The sequence below is a fragment of the Bufo bufo genome, chromosome 11 (genome assembly GCF_905171765.1).
Source record: "Bufo bufo chromosome 11, aBufBuf1.1, whole genome shotgun sequence".
Taxonomy (NCBI): Eukaryota; Metazoa; Chordata; class Amphibia; order Anura; family Bufonidae; genus Bufo; species Bufo bufo.
This window is the reverse complement of record NC_053399.1, coordinates 3,403,744-3,418,967: the sequence shown is the minus strand read 5'-3', so window position 1 is coordinate 3,418,967 and position 15,224 is coordinate 3,403,744. Positions and strand designations below refer to the sequence as shown.

Sequence of the window (15,224 nt, the reverse complement as noted above, 5' to 3'; positions counted from 1 at the left end):
GATATTACAAAAAAGGAAATAAAGCCGACACTATCTTGTCCTGTCAATTACGGGATGCTGCCTCAAAGTGCTCCCCAAGCGGTGAAAGACACAGCGGGCTATCCCTAATACCACCCTGACGCGATTGCTCGATGCTTTCGTGATTATTACTCTAAATTGTATAATCTTGCCGACAAACACTTGCACCCCACCCCTACCCCGCATACGTTTACTTAGCCTCTTGTAAATTGCCCAAGCTCTCTCCGAAGGCAGTCGCCTCTCTGAACAGCCCTATATCAGCCGAGGAACTCAGGTTTGTAATTAAAGCTCTCCCCCTAGGCAAATCCCCGGGACCTGACAGGTTCCCAGACCTGTACTACAAAACGTTTGAATCAGAACTCTCCCCCCATCTTCTGGCCCTGCTCAACTCATTCCTACTGGGTTCTCCAATCCCGCCGTCTATGCTGTCATCCCATATTGTAGTCATCCACAAAACGGGTAAAGACCCTCAGGACTGCGCTAACTATAGACCGATCGCCCTTCATAATGCAGACCTGAAAATTTTCACCCGTATTCTCGGCGCTCGTCTGAATGTGTGGCTCCCCAGCCTGGTCCACAAGGATCAGGTGGGGTTTATCCCCTATCGACAACGTGGAGATAACACTCGCCGGGTTGATGTGGCGACGCGTACCTCGGCCCCCACAGTTATTTGGAGCCTTGACGCAGAAAAGGCCTTCGACCGACTCGATTGGTCCTTCTTATTCGAAACCCTCCGAATCTTCGGTATTGCAGGACCCTTTCTGCAAGCCATCCTCAGCCTCTACTCTGCCCTTTCGGCGCTTGTCAAGTTGCCCTTCAGCTCCTCTATTCGGTTCAGTATTTCTAATGGTACACGTCAGGGCTGCCCGCTCTCACCGCTTATTTTTGCATTGTGTCTAGAACCCCTTGCAGCACACATACGACTGAACCCCGACATTCAGGGACTTAAAGTACGGGACAGGGAATTTAAGATCTCCCTTTAATGCGGACGATGTCCTCCTCACTCTGACCAATCCCCACATTACACTACCAAACCTACAAAAAGCTTTAACTCACTACGGCGACCTTTCGGGATACAAGGTCAATGCTTCTAAGTCAGAAGCCCTACCTATCCTTATACCCGCCGTGATCTAGCATTGATCCAGAGCAATTTCTCTTATCGATGGTCGGACACCACGTTGAAGTACCTAGGGGTTCATATTACTCCAAAATATGCCTCGTTGTACTCCAGTAACTTCTCTTCCCTCTTCGGTGAACTTAAGTCCCTCCTCACAAAATGGAAACCCCTATACATATCATTGCTAGGCCGCATAGCAGCGGTGAAGATGTCCCTCCTCCTAAAATTGCTTTATTACTTTGATACGCTCCCAGTACGAATACCTATGTCAGAACTACGCTTCCTCCAACAGGCCATTCTCGACTTTATATGGCAAGGTAAACGTCACCGCATCCCCCGTAAGGTTATGTTCGTGGCCACAGGTAGAGGTGGCCTATCGGTCACTAATATTTTGCACTATTACTGGGCTTCTCATTTGCGTGGGACACCTGCCACCGATGGTTTGCCTTAGCTTCTCAGCCCTCCTCTATGATCTCCTTTCTCTATAACCCAGCTATTCCTCCAGTTTCACCGCCCCCCCATGGTCCGGGTCTGGTCTTCGTTGGGTCTCTTCCATCTGGCAGACATTGTAGATACCTCTAGTCTGACATTGAGGTCCTTTGCGCAACTTCAGGACCAATCGAAATTACTCCACCTCCAGTTTCGTCACTATGTGAACACCACTTTTAGTTCGCTTAAAGTGTCACTCCCTATCCGATTTGAGCGCTTGTGCCGACTGGGGATAGGGACTAGAGGTCTGATCTCTCTTATCTACCGCCTTCTGGCCACAATTGCAGAGGACGAGACCCCACATCATGCTTACATGAAAAAATGGGCTACCACCCTCGGATCGCCTGTTTCTCGCAGTGCCTGGCAGACTGTATGGATAGGGCAGCCCAGTCATCTATTTGCACCACGTATAAGGAGACGCAGTACAAGCTGCTAATGCACTGGTACCATACCCCTGCTCTCCTACATGCCATAAACCCCACTGTTCCATCTGTCTGCTGGCGGTACTTGAACAACAAGGGTTCTTTGTATCATATTTTCTGGACGTGCCCCAGTATCATCCCATTTTGGCGGAAGGTGAGGCACGTGGCTTATTCCCTTTTTGTATCCCCTCCGCTAGACCCAAAGTTAACCTGCCACCTCCGGGGTTGAACAAGCTCTCCTCCAGGCTGTTCCTCTCACTATGTACTGCAGCCAAATCCTTGATCACTAGATCCTGGAAGCAGACTACCCCTCCCACTAAGTCCATGCTTATATCCAGGGTCCATGACTTCAGGTCCATGGAATGTCTCACGGTGTCCATTAACAACGCCGTGGAACAATTCCAAACAATATGGCTACCCTGGAATACATACCTGGCGTCCCCCTAATGGTCTCCCCTCCAACCATCCCCACTCTTACTTCCCCCTTACCTGTTCCCTTCCTTTTGTGTCTTGTCAGTTGTCTTATCCCTAGTCTTGATTTTTACGTGCTACATCTTAGGATATAATTATGGGACCTGTACTGCTACATGCAATGTTCATTGTGCATGTTCCCATTCTGATGGTCTGCCAAATGACTCTGTATGAGCTATGTCGTACCACTTCATGTTCTTCCTTTCTGTATTATTGAGAATTTGCACGCTATGTGCTAATAAAAATCGACAGTATAAAAAATATATTAAAAATAAGATAACTAAATAACTAATTAGCCGTAATGAATTATGTAAAGTATGATTATACTGGGCAGCACGATGGCTCAGTGGTCAGCCCCAAGGACAACATCTGCATGGAGTTTGTATGTTCTCCCTGTGTTTGCGTGGGCCATAGATTGTGAGCCCCATTGGGGACAGCGAGTGATGATAATGCGCTGCGGAATTTGCCAGCGCTACAGTCAGGTCCATAAATATTGGGACATGGACACAATTCTAACATTTTTGGCTCTATACACCACCACAATGGATGTGAGATGAAACTGACAAGATGTGCTTTACCTGCAGACTGTCAGCTGTAATCTGAGGGGATTTACATCCAGATCAGGTGAACGGTGCAGGAATTACAGCAGTTTGCATCTGTGCCTCCCACTTGTTAAGGGACCAAAAGTAATGGGACAGAATAATAATCATAAATCAAACTTTCCCTTTTTAATACTTGGTTACAAACCCTTTGCAGTCAATTACAGCCTGAAGTCTGGAGCATAGACCTCACCAGACGCTGGGTCTCATCCCTGGTGATGCTCGGCCAGGCCTCTACTGCAACTGTCTTCAGCTCCTGCTTGTTCTTGGGGCATTTTCCCTTCAGTTTTGTCTTCAGCAAGTGAAATGCTCAATCGGATTCAGGTCCGGTGATTGACTCGGCCATTCAATAACATTCTACTTCTTTCCCTTAAAAAACTCTTTGGTTGCTTTTGCAGTATGCTTTGGGTCATTGTCCATCTGCACTGTGAAGCGCCGTCCAATGAGTTCTGAAGCATTTGGCTGAATATGAGCAGATAATATTTCCCCAAACCCTTCAGAATTCATCCTGCGGCTTTTGTCAGCAGTCACATCATCAATAAATACAGGAGAAGCAGTTCCATTGGCAGCCATACATGCCCACGCCATGACACTACCACCACTATGCTTCACCGATGAGGTGGTATGCTTAGGATCATGAGCAGCTCCTTTCCTTCTCCATACTCTTCTCTTCCCATCACTCTGGTACAAGTAGATCTTGGTCTCCTCTGTCCATAGGATGTTGTTCCAGAACTGTGAAGAAGGCTTTTTTAGATGTCGTTTGGCAAACTCTAATCTGGCCTTCCTGTTTCTGAGGCTCACCAATGGTTTACATCTTGTGGTGAACCCTCTGTATTCACTCTGGTGAAGTCTTCTCTTGATTGTTGACTTTGACACACATACACCTACCTCCTGGAGAGTGGTCTTGATCTGGACAACTGTTGTGAAGGATGTTTTCTTCACCAGGGAAAGAATTCTTCGCTCATCCACCACAGTTGTTTTCCGTGGTCTTCCGGGTCTTTTGGTGTTGCTGAGCTCACCGTTGCATTCCTTATTTTTAAGAATGTTCCAAACAGTAATTTTGGCCGCGCCTAATGTTTTTGCTATCTCTCTGATGGGTTTGTGGTGTTTTTCAGCCTAATGATGGCTTCACTGATAGTGACAGCTCTTTGGATCTCATCTTGGGAGTTGACAGCAACAGATTCCAAATGCAAATAGCAGGAAATGACCTCTGGACCTTTTATCTGCTCATTGTAATTGGGATAATGAGGGAATAACACACACCTGGCCATGGAACAGCTGAGAAGCCAATTGTCCCATTACTTTTGGTTCCTTAACAAGTGAGAGGCACATTTGCAAACTGTTGTAATTCCTGCACCGTTCACCTGATTCGGATGTAAATACCTCAAATTATAGCGGACAGTCTGCAGGTAAAGCACATCTTGTCCGTTTCATTTCAAATCCATTGTGGTGGTGTATAGAGCCAAAAATGTTAGAATTGTGTCAATGTCCCAATATTTATGGACCTGACTGTATATAGGGAGGATAATAATAATACTTTGAGTAGAGTTGAGCGAAGTGAGCTTCAAAACTTCAGAATAATACTGTACAGAGATCCATATCCATACAGTATTAGAATGTATGGGCTCCGATGAGCCAAAGTAAGTTATTGGCAAAGTCGCGCGTCAATTCGTTGAATAACCTCTTTAAAACTTGAAACTGAACTTGGCTTCGGTTCTGAGGTACAAGTCTGGTTTTCCACATTAAAAATCAACTACCGAAGTTACTCAACAAAGTAATGCGCAACTTTGTGAATAACTAACTTCGGCTCATTGGATCCCTTACATTTTAATACTGTACGGAGATAGATCTCTGTACAGTATTAATCCGAAGTTTTGAACAAAGCGATTTCGGATGCTTCGCTCATCACTAACTTTGAGAAGTTACACCCTCCACACCCTGTTGGAAGGTGTATGAATAAAGGGGCTTGACCCACCCATGGTGGTAATCTTGCAACGTCATTCACCTGCAACACGTGGCTCGATCCCCCTAGGGGACTTAAGCCTCATTCACACATCAGTGTTCAGTCAGTGATTGTGAGCCAAAACCAGGAGTGTAGGCTGCACAGACACACAGTGTAAGGCCTCATGCACACGACAGTGTCAGTGATTTGGCTTCAGTGGCCCGTGTCCGATTTTGCTTCAGTTGTGTTTCCTTGTGTCTTCCTTTTTTTTTGTCTGACAGGGGAAAAAAATGGAAGGTTAATAAAGTGTAAATTTATTGCACCAAGGTCTTGTAGAAAAATAAAACGGACGCGGACACGGATGACATACCAGTTGTGCATCTGTTTTTTTTGACGGACCCATTGACTTGAATGGGTTCGTCCTCCGTTTTCCACTGACAAGAATAGAACAGGTTATATTTTTTTGACGGACTGGAATCACGGATCACGGACGTGGAGAAAAAAACGGAGGACTATCAGTTTTTTTTTCACTGCTCCATAGAAATGAATGGGACCTCCGCTAAACTGTGAAAAATGACGGAACGGACGCGGATGCACACAACGGTCGTGTGTGTGAGGCCTAAGGGAAAGATCTGCACCTGGTTTTGGCTCACAATCACTGATGGAAATCACTGACCGAACACTGACTGTGTGAATGAGGCCGTACCGTTGGTAAGTCAGGAGTAAGTGATGGGACTGTGGTTACTGCTGGGACTTGATTTATATGGTTTTCAGATTACATGATGGCAGGTGGTAAGTCATTAACCCTTTAGTGTAACATTACAACTGGCTCCATTTTCCATACATTATGCCTTTCCTTGTGCTTGGGGGCTGGTAATTGAATATCTGGGTGGACTTCAGTCTGGAATGGATGCAGACTCATGTATTTAGTAGGTGATGTTGCACTGCCCATTGTGTCCGGCTGCTACATTTACGTAGAACAGACTGCGCCGTTCCCTGTTCTGTTTGATCAAGTATTTATTTATCCCCAAAAACCCAGTTATTTTGAAGGGACATCACTTGGCACATTGTGGAACATCACACGTTGTCACAATGATGATCGGATCTTGTAACATCTGAATGATCCATCAGAACCAATCATTGTAAATGACCGAGTGCCCACCACCCGCCCACCATCCATCCATCATGACGGAATATCTATCGTTTTTGCCTTCCAAACTGTCAAATGAAACAGACAAGACTTGGAAGAAAGGACATGGCCGATGAACAGGAGCGGATAATGGGTCTTTTATAGAAAGCGATTGTCACGTTGTTGTGTTTGCACTTTTGCTTGCTTGCGCTGTTCGTCAGTTTTATATGGGAATCTAATTCTCCTAACAGTAATTATACAGATGGGAATAATCATTAACAATGGTTGACAATCGTTCTGTGTCAAGCGATATTCTATAAACAATGATCTGCATCGGTGATTACGACTGAGCCACAACTAGTGAATGACTAAAGGTGGCCACACTCATTAGAGAGCTCTTAGCTAGAGAAGAGCAAATCCATTCTAACAAATCCACTCATCTCATCAGCAGGGCTTCTTCACCAGTGGGCGCGCCGTCCCCGCAAGTGAGGAAGCACCCACCTGCCACAAGATTGACAGGTCTGGACAGTTAGCCCAGTGCGGGGTGCGCAGACGCTGGTCTGATCATCCCCTCCAGACTCCTCTGTCATCTCCAGATCCCTCTGTCCCCTCCAGATCCCTCTGTCTTCCTCCAGACTCCTCCATCCTGTCCAGATACTACTGTCCTTTCCAGACCCCTCTATCCATCCCCTCCTGGATCCGTTGTCTTCCTCCAGACCTCTCTGTCCCCTCCAGACCTGTCTCCACCAGATCCCTCCGTCTTCCTCCAGACTTCTCCATCCTGTCCAGATACTACTGTCCTTTCCAGACCCCTCTATCCATCCCCTCCTGGATCCGTTGTCTTCCTCCAGACCTCTCTGTCCCCTCTAGACCTGTCTCCACCAGATCCCTCTGTCTTCCTCCAGACTCCTCCATCCTGTCCAGATACCACTGTCCTTTCCAGACCCCTCTATCCATCCCCCTCCTGGATCCGTTGTCTTCCTCCAGACCTCTCTGTCCCCTCTAGACCTGTCTCCACCAGATCCCTCTGTCTTCCTCCAGACTCCTCCATCCTGTCCAGATACCACTGTCCTTTCCAGACCCCTCTATCCATCCCCCTCCTGGATCCGTTGTCTTCCTCCAGACCTCTCTGTCCCCTCTAGACTCCTCTGTCTCCCTCCAGAATACTCTGTTGCCCTTCAGACCCCTCTGTGCCCTCCAGACCCCTCTGCCTTTGTTATGGGCAGTGGGTGTGGAACCATTCTGCTAACTAATTGGTTTGGCTTTGGGTTAAACCTAAGGGTGTTGTCCTGGCAGTCACCATTCAACCTCTATACAGGGATCTGGACTTCGCTGCAGGTAACCAACTAGGCCTCTACATCATGGAGTCATAGCAGGCAGCAGAAGGGCAATCCAGCAGGCTGAGGTCAGGGAAGGAACCAAAGAGTCAGAGTTAGTTCCCAGGTTGGAGCTTGGAACATGTAAGTCAGATAGAGAATGACACCTTTTGTTGTTAACTCATGACTATATAACCCTCTAGGGGGAGGGAATAAATATGGCAAACCATTGGCTGGGGACACATTTGGATGTGCACATGTTGGCCCTTTATGAAGCCAAGATAAAGTGTGCTCGCACCCTAAGGAGCAGGCCGGGAGGCCTAGCAGAAGATATGTAGGCAGCAGCCTGGGTATGCTGACAAGGATGCCAGCGACTGGGAGCAATGTCATCAGGAGAGCAAGGCTGGATCACGGCAGGGTGAGTAGCGAGGTGTCTGTGCCGACAGGGGAGAGCGAGGTCGCGTCAGGCATAGCGGCATAACAGTCTCCTCCAGACTCCTCTGTCAGGACATACAAAAAAAATGAGGACATGAACAATATACGGTAAAAACACCCTAAACACAAGTAAAATCATTTTCTTGTATTTCTTAGGGACCAACATTGTATTGAAGTGAAAAACAGGAAATGTGAATGAATTTTATATTTTTTATTGTTTTTGCAATGTAACTTCTAATCTCTTCTGGTGACAGGACCATTCCTCATTCATAAATGGATCACGAACCCATAAGGGGAGGAATAAGAATGGAAAGTTGAGTCAACTGGTTGGAGGACTGGAGTCACGTTCGGCCTCTCCGTTCAAGAGGACCAACAGACATTGTTGAGGACCAGGTTGCTTTACTATCTAGGGAGAAAAAATAAACAGTTGAAGAGTGTTTTGAACCAAAATAAGTCAAAGATCTATTATCTTTCATGGTAGTGGAGAGGTACTTGATGCTCCTAGACTGAATGCAGGCCACTCGCCTACCATGTGCTCTATTACACTGGGCTCTTCTTATGAGTGGAGAGACCTTTCAGAGCCCTCAGGCTCACCCTTCTGTTGCCGGAACTGCCTGCCGGATCCGGAAATCCGTATGCAAACGGATAGCATTTGTTAACGGATGCCGATCCGTCTGACAAATGCATTGAAATACCGGATCCGTCTCTCCGGTGTCATCCGGAAAAACGGATCCGGTATTTATTTTTTTCACATTTTTAAAGGTCTGCGCATGCAAAGACCAGGAAACCGGATTTGTTTTTCTGGAACACTTGGTAGCAGATCCGACATTAATACATTTCAACGGATCCGGCAAGTGTTCCGGAATTTTGGCCGGAGAAAATACTTCAGCATGCTGGGGTATTTTCTGTGGCCAAATACTGTAAGAGGGACTGAACTGAAGACATCCTGATGCATCCTGAACTGAATTCTCTCCATTCAGAATGCATTAGGATAAAACGGAAGCGTTTTTTTCCAGTATTGAGCCCCTAGGACGGAACTCAATACCGGCAAACTTTAATGCTAGAAAAACGCTGACTGATGTGCAATTTATATAATACACCATTTTGAGGGTCAAACACACTTTGTGCTGGGCACCTGTGAAAAAAGAGCCAGAGAGAGACTGATGCAGAGCAAGACTGTTGCAGAGCGAGAGACTGATGCAGAGCAGGCAGAGAGAGACTGAGGCAGAGAGAGACTGAGGCAGAGCAGGCAGAGAGAGAGACTGATGCAGAGCAAGACTGTTGCAGAGCAGGCAGAGAGAGACAGAGGCAGAGAGAGACTGAGGCCGAGCAGGCAGAGAGAGAGAGACTGAGGCCGAGCAGGCAGAGAGAGAGAGAGACTGAGGCCGAGCAGGCAGAGAGAGAGAGAGACTGAGGCCGAGCAGGCAGAGAGAGAGAGAGACTGAGGCCGAGCAGGCAGAGAGAGAGAGAGACTGAGGCCGAGCAGGCAGAGAGAGAGAGAGACTGAGGCCGAGCAGGCAGAGAGAGAGAGACTGAGGCCGAGCAGGCAGAGAGAGAGAGAGAGAGAGACTGAGGCCAGCAGCAGAGAGAGAGAGAGAGACTGAGGCCAGCAGCAGAGAGAGAGAGAGAGACTGAGGCCAGCAGCAGAGAGAGAGACTGAGGCCAGCAGCAGAGAGAGAGAGAGAGAGAGAGAGAGAGAGACTGAGGCCAGCAGCAGAGAGAGAGAGAGAGAGAGAGAGAGAGACTGAGGCCAGCAGCAGAGAGAGAGAGAGAGAGAGAGAGAGACTGAGGCCAGCAGCAGAGAGAGAGAGAGACTGAGGCAGAGAGAGAGAGACTGAGGCAGAGCAGGCAGAGAGAGAGAGAGAGACTGAGGCAGAGCAGGCAGAGAGAGAGAGACTGAGGCAGAGTGAGACTGACTGTCAGCCGCTTTATTCCAATAGTCAATCCAGATGGGTTACCGAAGTCCTCAGAGACATCACTGCAGTAAGTGAAGGGGCCGTGTCCCCCAAAAACAGTAAGGTGCCATCTGCATACATGGCTACCTTACTTTCCACTTCCCCCATATCCAACCCCTATAATGACCTCCCCAATGCTCGGGTACCTCATATAGGTTATACTTACCCCGCGTTGATCCTGATCCCCACACGGCCATCACCAGCAACGGGGAGGCTCGTCCCCATCACAGCCTGCTATTGGCTGCCACCGCAGCGGCGGCCATGTGGGGATCAGGAGCGACTAGTGGTAAATATAATCGATATGAGGGGCCCGGGAATTGGGGGGTCATTATAAGGGTTGGATAACCCTTTTAATATCTGGAGACCTCTAATAAATGCTACTAAGGGCTCGTTCACACGAACGTTTTTTGCGTCCCGCATACGGGATGTTTTTTGAGTTCCGTATACAGAACTAATTATTTTAATGGTTCTGCAAAAAGATTTGAATGTACTCCGTATGCATTCCGTTTCCGTATTTCCGTTCAAAGATAGAACATGTCCTATTATTGCCTGCAAATCATTTTCCGTGGCTCCATTCAAGTCAATAGGTCCCAAAAAAAAACTGAATACATAAGGAATGTATTCCGTATGTCTTCCGTATCCGTTCTGTTTTTGCGGAACCATCTATTGAAAATTTTATACCCGCCCAATTTTTTCTAAGTAATTACTGTATATGCCATACGGAAAAACGGAACAGAAACGGGAACACTACTGAAACAAAAAACTGATCAGTTAAAAACGGCCTGCAAAACACTAAAAAAGAAACACTGTCGTGTGAACGAGCCCTAATAGTTCTATGGCAGTGGGCAGCTCTGCCTCAGTCCCCTAATGGAAACGCATTAGCAGTGTACGTGCTTTCAGATTGGAATAGAGCACTTTGACCCAAGATAGAAATCTATCCCCAAACCCCCTCCAAGTGCACCACAAATACCTCCGCTCCGCTACCAAACGCCTCGGCAGCATCGAGGGAACTGCTCCGTCTCCCACTGAAGGGATTTGTAAAGTCATAAAGCCGTCAGCGTGGATGGGGTCACCTTAGATAGTCCATTATTATTAATTATTAAAGCGCCATTCCTTCCATGGCGCTGTACATATGATAAGCGGTGCACATACATAATACAGACAATTGCACTAAGCATGAAGAAGACAAGTTACAAACTGGTACAGAAGGAGAGAGGCCCTGCCCGCGAGGCTTACAATCTACATGGTATGGGAGAAGGACACAGTAGGTGCGGGTGAAGCAGGTCATGGCGGTATAGAGGCAGCAGGGTCACTGGTTGTAGGCTTGTCTGAAGAGGTGGTTTTCAGGTTTCTTTTGAAGGATTCCACTGTCGGTGAGAGTCTGATATGTTGGGGCAGCGAGTTCCAGAGTATGGGGGATGGACAGGAGAAATCCTGGAGTCTATTGTGGGAAGAGACCATAAGAGGAGAGAAGGAGGTCTTGTGAGGATCGGAGAGTGCGTGTGGGGGTGTATCGGGAGGTCAGAGATGTAGGGAGGGGACAGGTTGTGGACGCCTTGTATGTAGTTGTTAGTATTTTGAACTGAATTCGCTGGGCAATGTGGAGCCAGTGAAGGGATTGGCAGAGGGGAGAGGCAGAGGAGTAACAGGGTGAGAGGTGGATTAGTCGGGCAGCAGAGTTGAGGATAGATTGGAGGGGTGCGAGAGTGCTAGATGGACGGCCACAGACGAGAGTGTTGCAGTAGTCCAGGCGGGAGATGATCAGGGCATGTACAAGAATTTTTGCAGATTCAAAGTTAAGGAAAGCGCGGATGCGGGAGATGTTTTTGAGTTTAAGGCGGCAGGTGGTGGAAAGGGCTTGGATGTGCGGTTGGAAGGAGAGGGCAGAATCCAAGGTCACTCCAAGTGGACTTGGTTGACCGGGGAGAGTGTGCAGCCATTGATCGTGACAGATAGGTCTGTTGGGGGGGTTGAGCAAGATGGGGGGAAAGATGATGAATTCTGTTTTATCCATGTTAATTTTTAGAAAGCGAAAGGCGAAGAAGGAGAATATGGAAGATAGACATTGTGGGATTCTGGATAGTAAGGTTGTGATGTCTGGACCAGAGAGGTAGATCTGTGTGTCGTCAGCGTAAGAGTGATACTGAAAGCCATGGGACTCTATGAGCTGTAGACAGAGAAGAGCAGAGGTCCTAGGACAGAGCCTTGCGGGACACCAACAGAGAGGGAATGAGACAGCAGCTTAATGTCTGCAATCAAAGGGGGATAGGGGTCTATAGGAACGGAGAACGTCTAATAAATGACCAGAGAAGGTTTTCAACAACCAGGTTATGTAATCCTATAGCTTTTTATTTGGTTAAAAGGTTATTCCTTTCAGAACATTTGTGGCATGTTCTTGGCATATGCCATGAATATCCGATTGGTGCGCGTCCCACCTCTGAAACCCACCCCTATAGTGAGACGGGGGCTTCTAAAGTGAAGGGAGAGCTGCTGCGCATGCCGCCACCTCCATTCACCGCTGTGGGAGCTCTGACAATAGATGGCTCAGTTATGTCCGGCAGGGGATGGAGAGGTGGCCATGCATCAGCACCTTCTTCTCCATTGAAAATAGGCGAGCACACATTATGGAAGTCTCATAGCAGTGAAGGGAGAGCACGGCGCCTGTACGGAACTGCGGCGGAGACACCGCTAGTTTAAGGATTTATTAAGACCGGCGTCTAAAAGACCAGTCTGAATAAATGTGTTCTCTCCGCTATAAACTACACACATATTCTGTTCATTCCCCTCTAGAAAGCACAGGGGACTCACTATACTGCTATATATGTGGAAACCCCCTCTGCCCCCCCTGCGGACCCTTCTGCCCTCCTTCAGACCCCTCTCTCTCCCTCAGACCCCTCTGTCCTCCCTTCAGACCCATCTTGTCTCCCTCAGACCCGTCTGCCCTCCTCCAGAGTCCAGACCCCTCTCTGTCCTCCCTCCAGACCCCTCTCTGTCCTCCCTCCAGACCCCTCTCTGTCCTCCCTCCAGACCCCTCTCTGTCCTCCCTCCAGACCCCTCTCTGTCCTCCCTCCAGACCCCTCTCTGCCCTCCCTCCAGACCCCTCCCTGCCCTCACTCCAGACCCCTCCCTGCCCTCCCTCCAGACCCCTCCCTGCCCTCCCTCCAGACCCCTCCCTGCCCTCCCTCCAGACCCCTCTCTGCCCTCCCTCCAGACCCCTCTCTGCCCTCCCTCCAGACCCCTCTCTGCCCTCCCTCCAGACCCCTCTCTGTCCTCCCTCCAGACCCCTCTCTGCCCTCCCTCCAGACCCCTCCCTGCCCTCCCTCCAGACCCCTCTCTGTCCTCCCTCCAGACCCCTCTCTGCCCTCCCTCCAGACCCCTCTCTGTCCTCCCTCCAGACCCCTCTCTGTCCTCCCTCCAGACCCCTCTCTGTCCTCCCTCCAGACCCCTCTCTGTCCTCCCTCCAGACCCCTCTCTGTCCTCCCTCCAGACCCCTCTCTGTCCTCCCTCCAGTCCAGACCCCTCTCTGTCCTCCCTCCAGACCCCTCTCTGTCCTCCCTCCAGACCCCTCTCTGTCCTCCCTCCAGACCCCTCTCTGTCCTCCCTCCAGACCCCTCTCTGTCCTCCCTCCAGACCACTCTATCCTCCTCTATATGTGTTTTGCAGAATATCACGGGGGAAGTTTATTAAAACTGCCGGCAGATGGGCGTGGTTCCCTTATCTCGCCGCCAATCCTGCCGCCTTGTCTCCTGGCTCCACCCACATTGTTCTCACAAACGATGTCTGCCGTGCATGCTGGGAAATGTAGTTTCCGTTCCCCGCTCGGCCCTGTGTAGAGCCGCCGTTACGTACTACACTTCCCTGCAGCCCTAGTGGCTGCGCCCCGGCACGGCTATCATTCCTCTTCCTGCGTTGGGCGGCAGGTTCAAGTTGCCATAGCTGCAGCGGCAGTGACAGTTACAGGGGATGGAAGGAAAGGTGAGGAGACGGCTCTGAGGGGACAGGTGGTCAGTGTGTGTGTATGGAAGGGGACACTGAGGTGACTGTGTGTATGGGTGGGAGACACTGAGGTAACTGTGTGTGTGTATGGAAGGGGATACTGAGGTGACTGTGTGTATGGGGGGGGGGGGGGACACTGAGGTAACTGTGTGTGTATGGAAGGGGACACTGAGGTGACTGTGTGTGTATATGGGGGGGGGACACTGAGGTGACTGTGTGTATGGGGGGGGGGACACTGAGGTAACTGTGTGTGTATGGAAGGGGATACTGAGGTGACTGTGTATGGAGGGGGACACTGAGGTGACTGTGTGTGTGTATGGGGGGGGACACTGAGGTGACTGTGTGTGTATGGGGCGGGGGACACTGAGGTGACTGTGTGTGTGTATGGGGGGGAGACACTGAGGTGACTGTGTGTATGGGGGAGGGGGCACTGAGGTGACTGTGTGTATGGGGGGGGGGAGACACTGAGGTAACTGTGTGTGTATGGAGGGGGACACTGAGGTGACTGTGTGTGTGTATGGGGGGGGGACACTGAGGTGACTGTGTGTGTATGGGGGGGGAGACACTGAGGTAACTGTGTGTATGGGGGGGGGGACACTGAGGTAACTGTGTGTGTATGGAAGGGGATACTGAGGTGACTGTGTGTATATGGGGGGGGACACTGAGGTGACTGTGTGTATATGGGGGGGACACTGAGGTGACTGTGTGTATGGGGGGGGGGACACTGAGGTAACTGTGTGTGTATATGGGGGGGGGACACTGAGGTGACTGTGTGTGTATGGGGGGGGGAGACACTGAGGTAACTGTGTGTATGGAAGGGGACACTGAGGTGACTGTGTGTATGGGGGGGGGGGACACTGAGGTGACTGTATGGGGGGGAGACACTGAGGTGACTGTGTGTATGGGGGAGGGGGCACTGAGGTGACTGTGTGTATGGGGGGGGAGACACTGAGGTAACTGTGTGTGTATGGGGGGGGGGACACTGAGGTAACTGTGTGTGTATGGGGGGGGGGGGAGACACTGAGGTAACTGTGTGTGTATGGGGGGGAGATACTGAGGTAACTGTGTGTGTATGGAGGGGGACACTGAGGTGACTGTGTGTATGGGGGGGAGACACTGAGGTAACTGTGTGTGTATGGAGGGGGACACTGAGGTGACTGTGTGTATGGGGGGGAGACACTGAGGTAACTGTGTGTATGGAGGGGGACACTGAGGTGACTGTGTGTATGGGGGGGGGGGGGGACACTGAGGTGACTGTGTGTATGGGGGGGGACGGGACACTGAGGTAACTGTGTGTGTATGGGGGGGGGGGGGCACTGAGGTAACTGTGTGTAT

At 49.7% G+C, this 15,224-nt stretch overlaps 1 protein-coding gene across 3 annotated transcripts in view; it reads left to right on the top strand.

Annotated features, from left to right (window-relative positions):
- Positions 1 to 15,224, top strand: part of CEP128 (centrosomal protein 128) — a 182,941-nt gene that overhangs the window by 37,025 nt on the left and 130,692 nt on the right. For 2 of the 3 annotated variants that reach the window (XM_040411241.1, XM_040411238.1), the window contains exon 1: positions 13,787 to 13,868. The exons of the other annotated variant lie outside the window; for it this stretch is intronic. The gene's annotated coding sequence lies outside the window, so the exon portion shown is untranslated. Of the gene's footprint in view, positions 1 to 13,786; positions 13,869 to 15,224 lie in introns of those variants that run through there. 3 annotated transcript variants of the gene reach the window in all.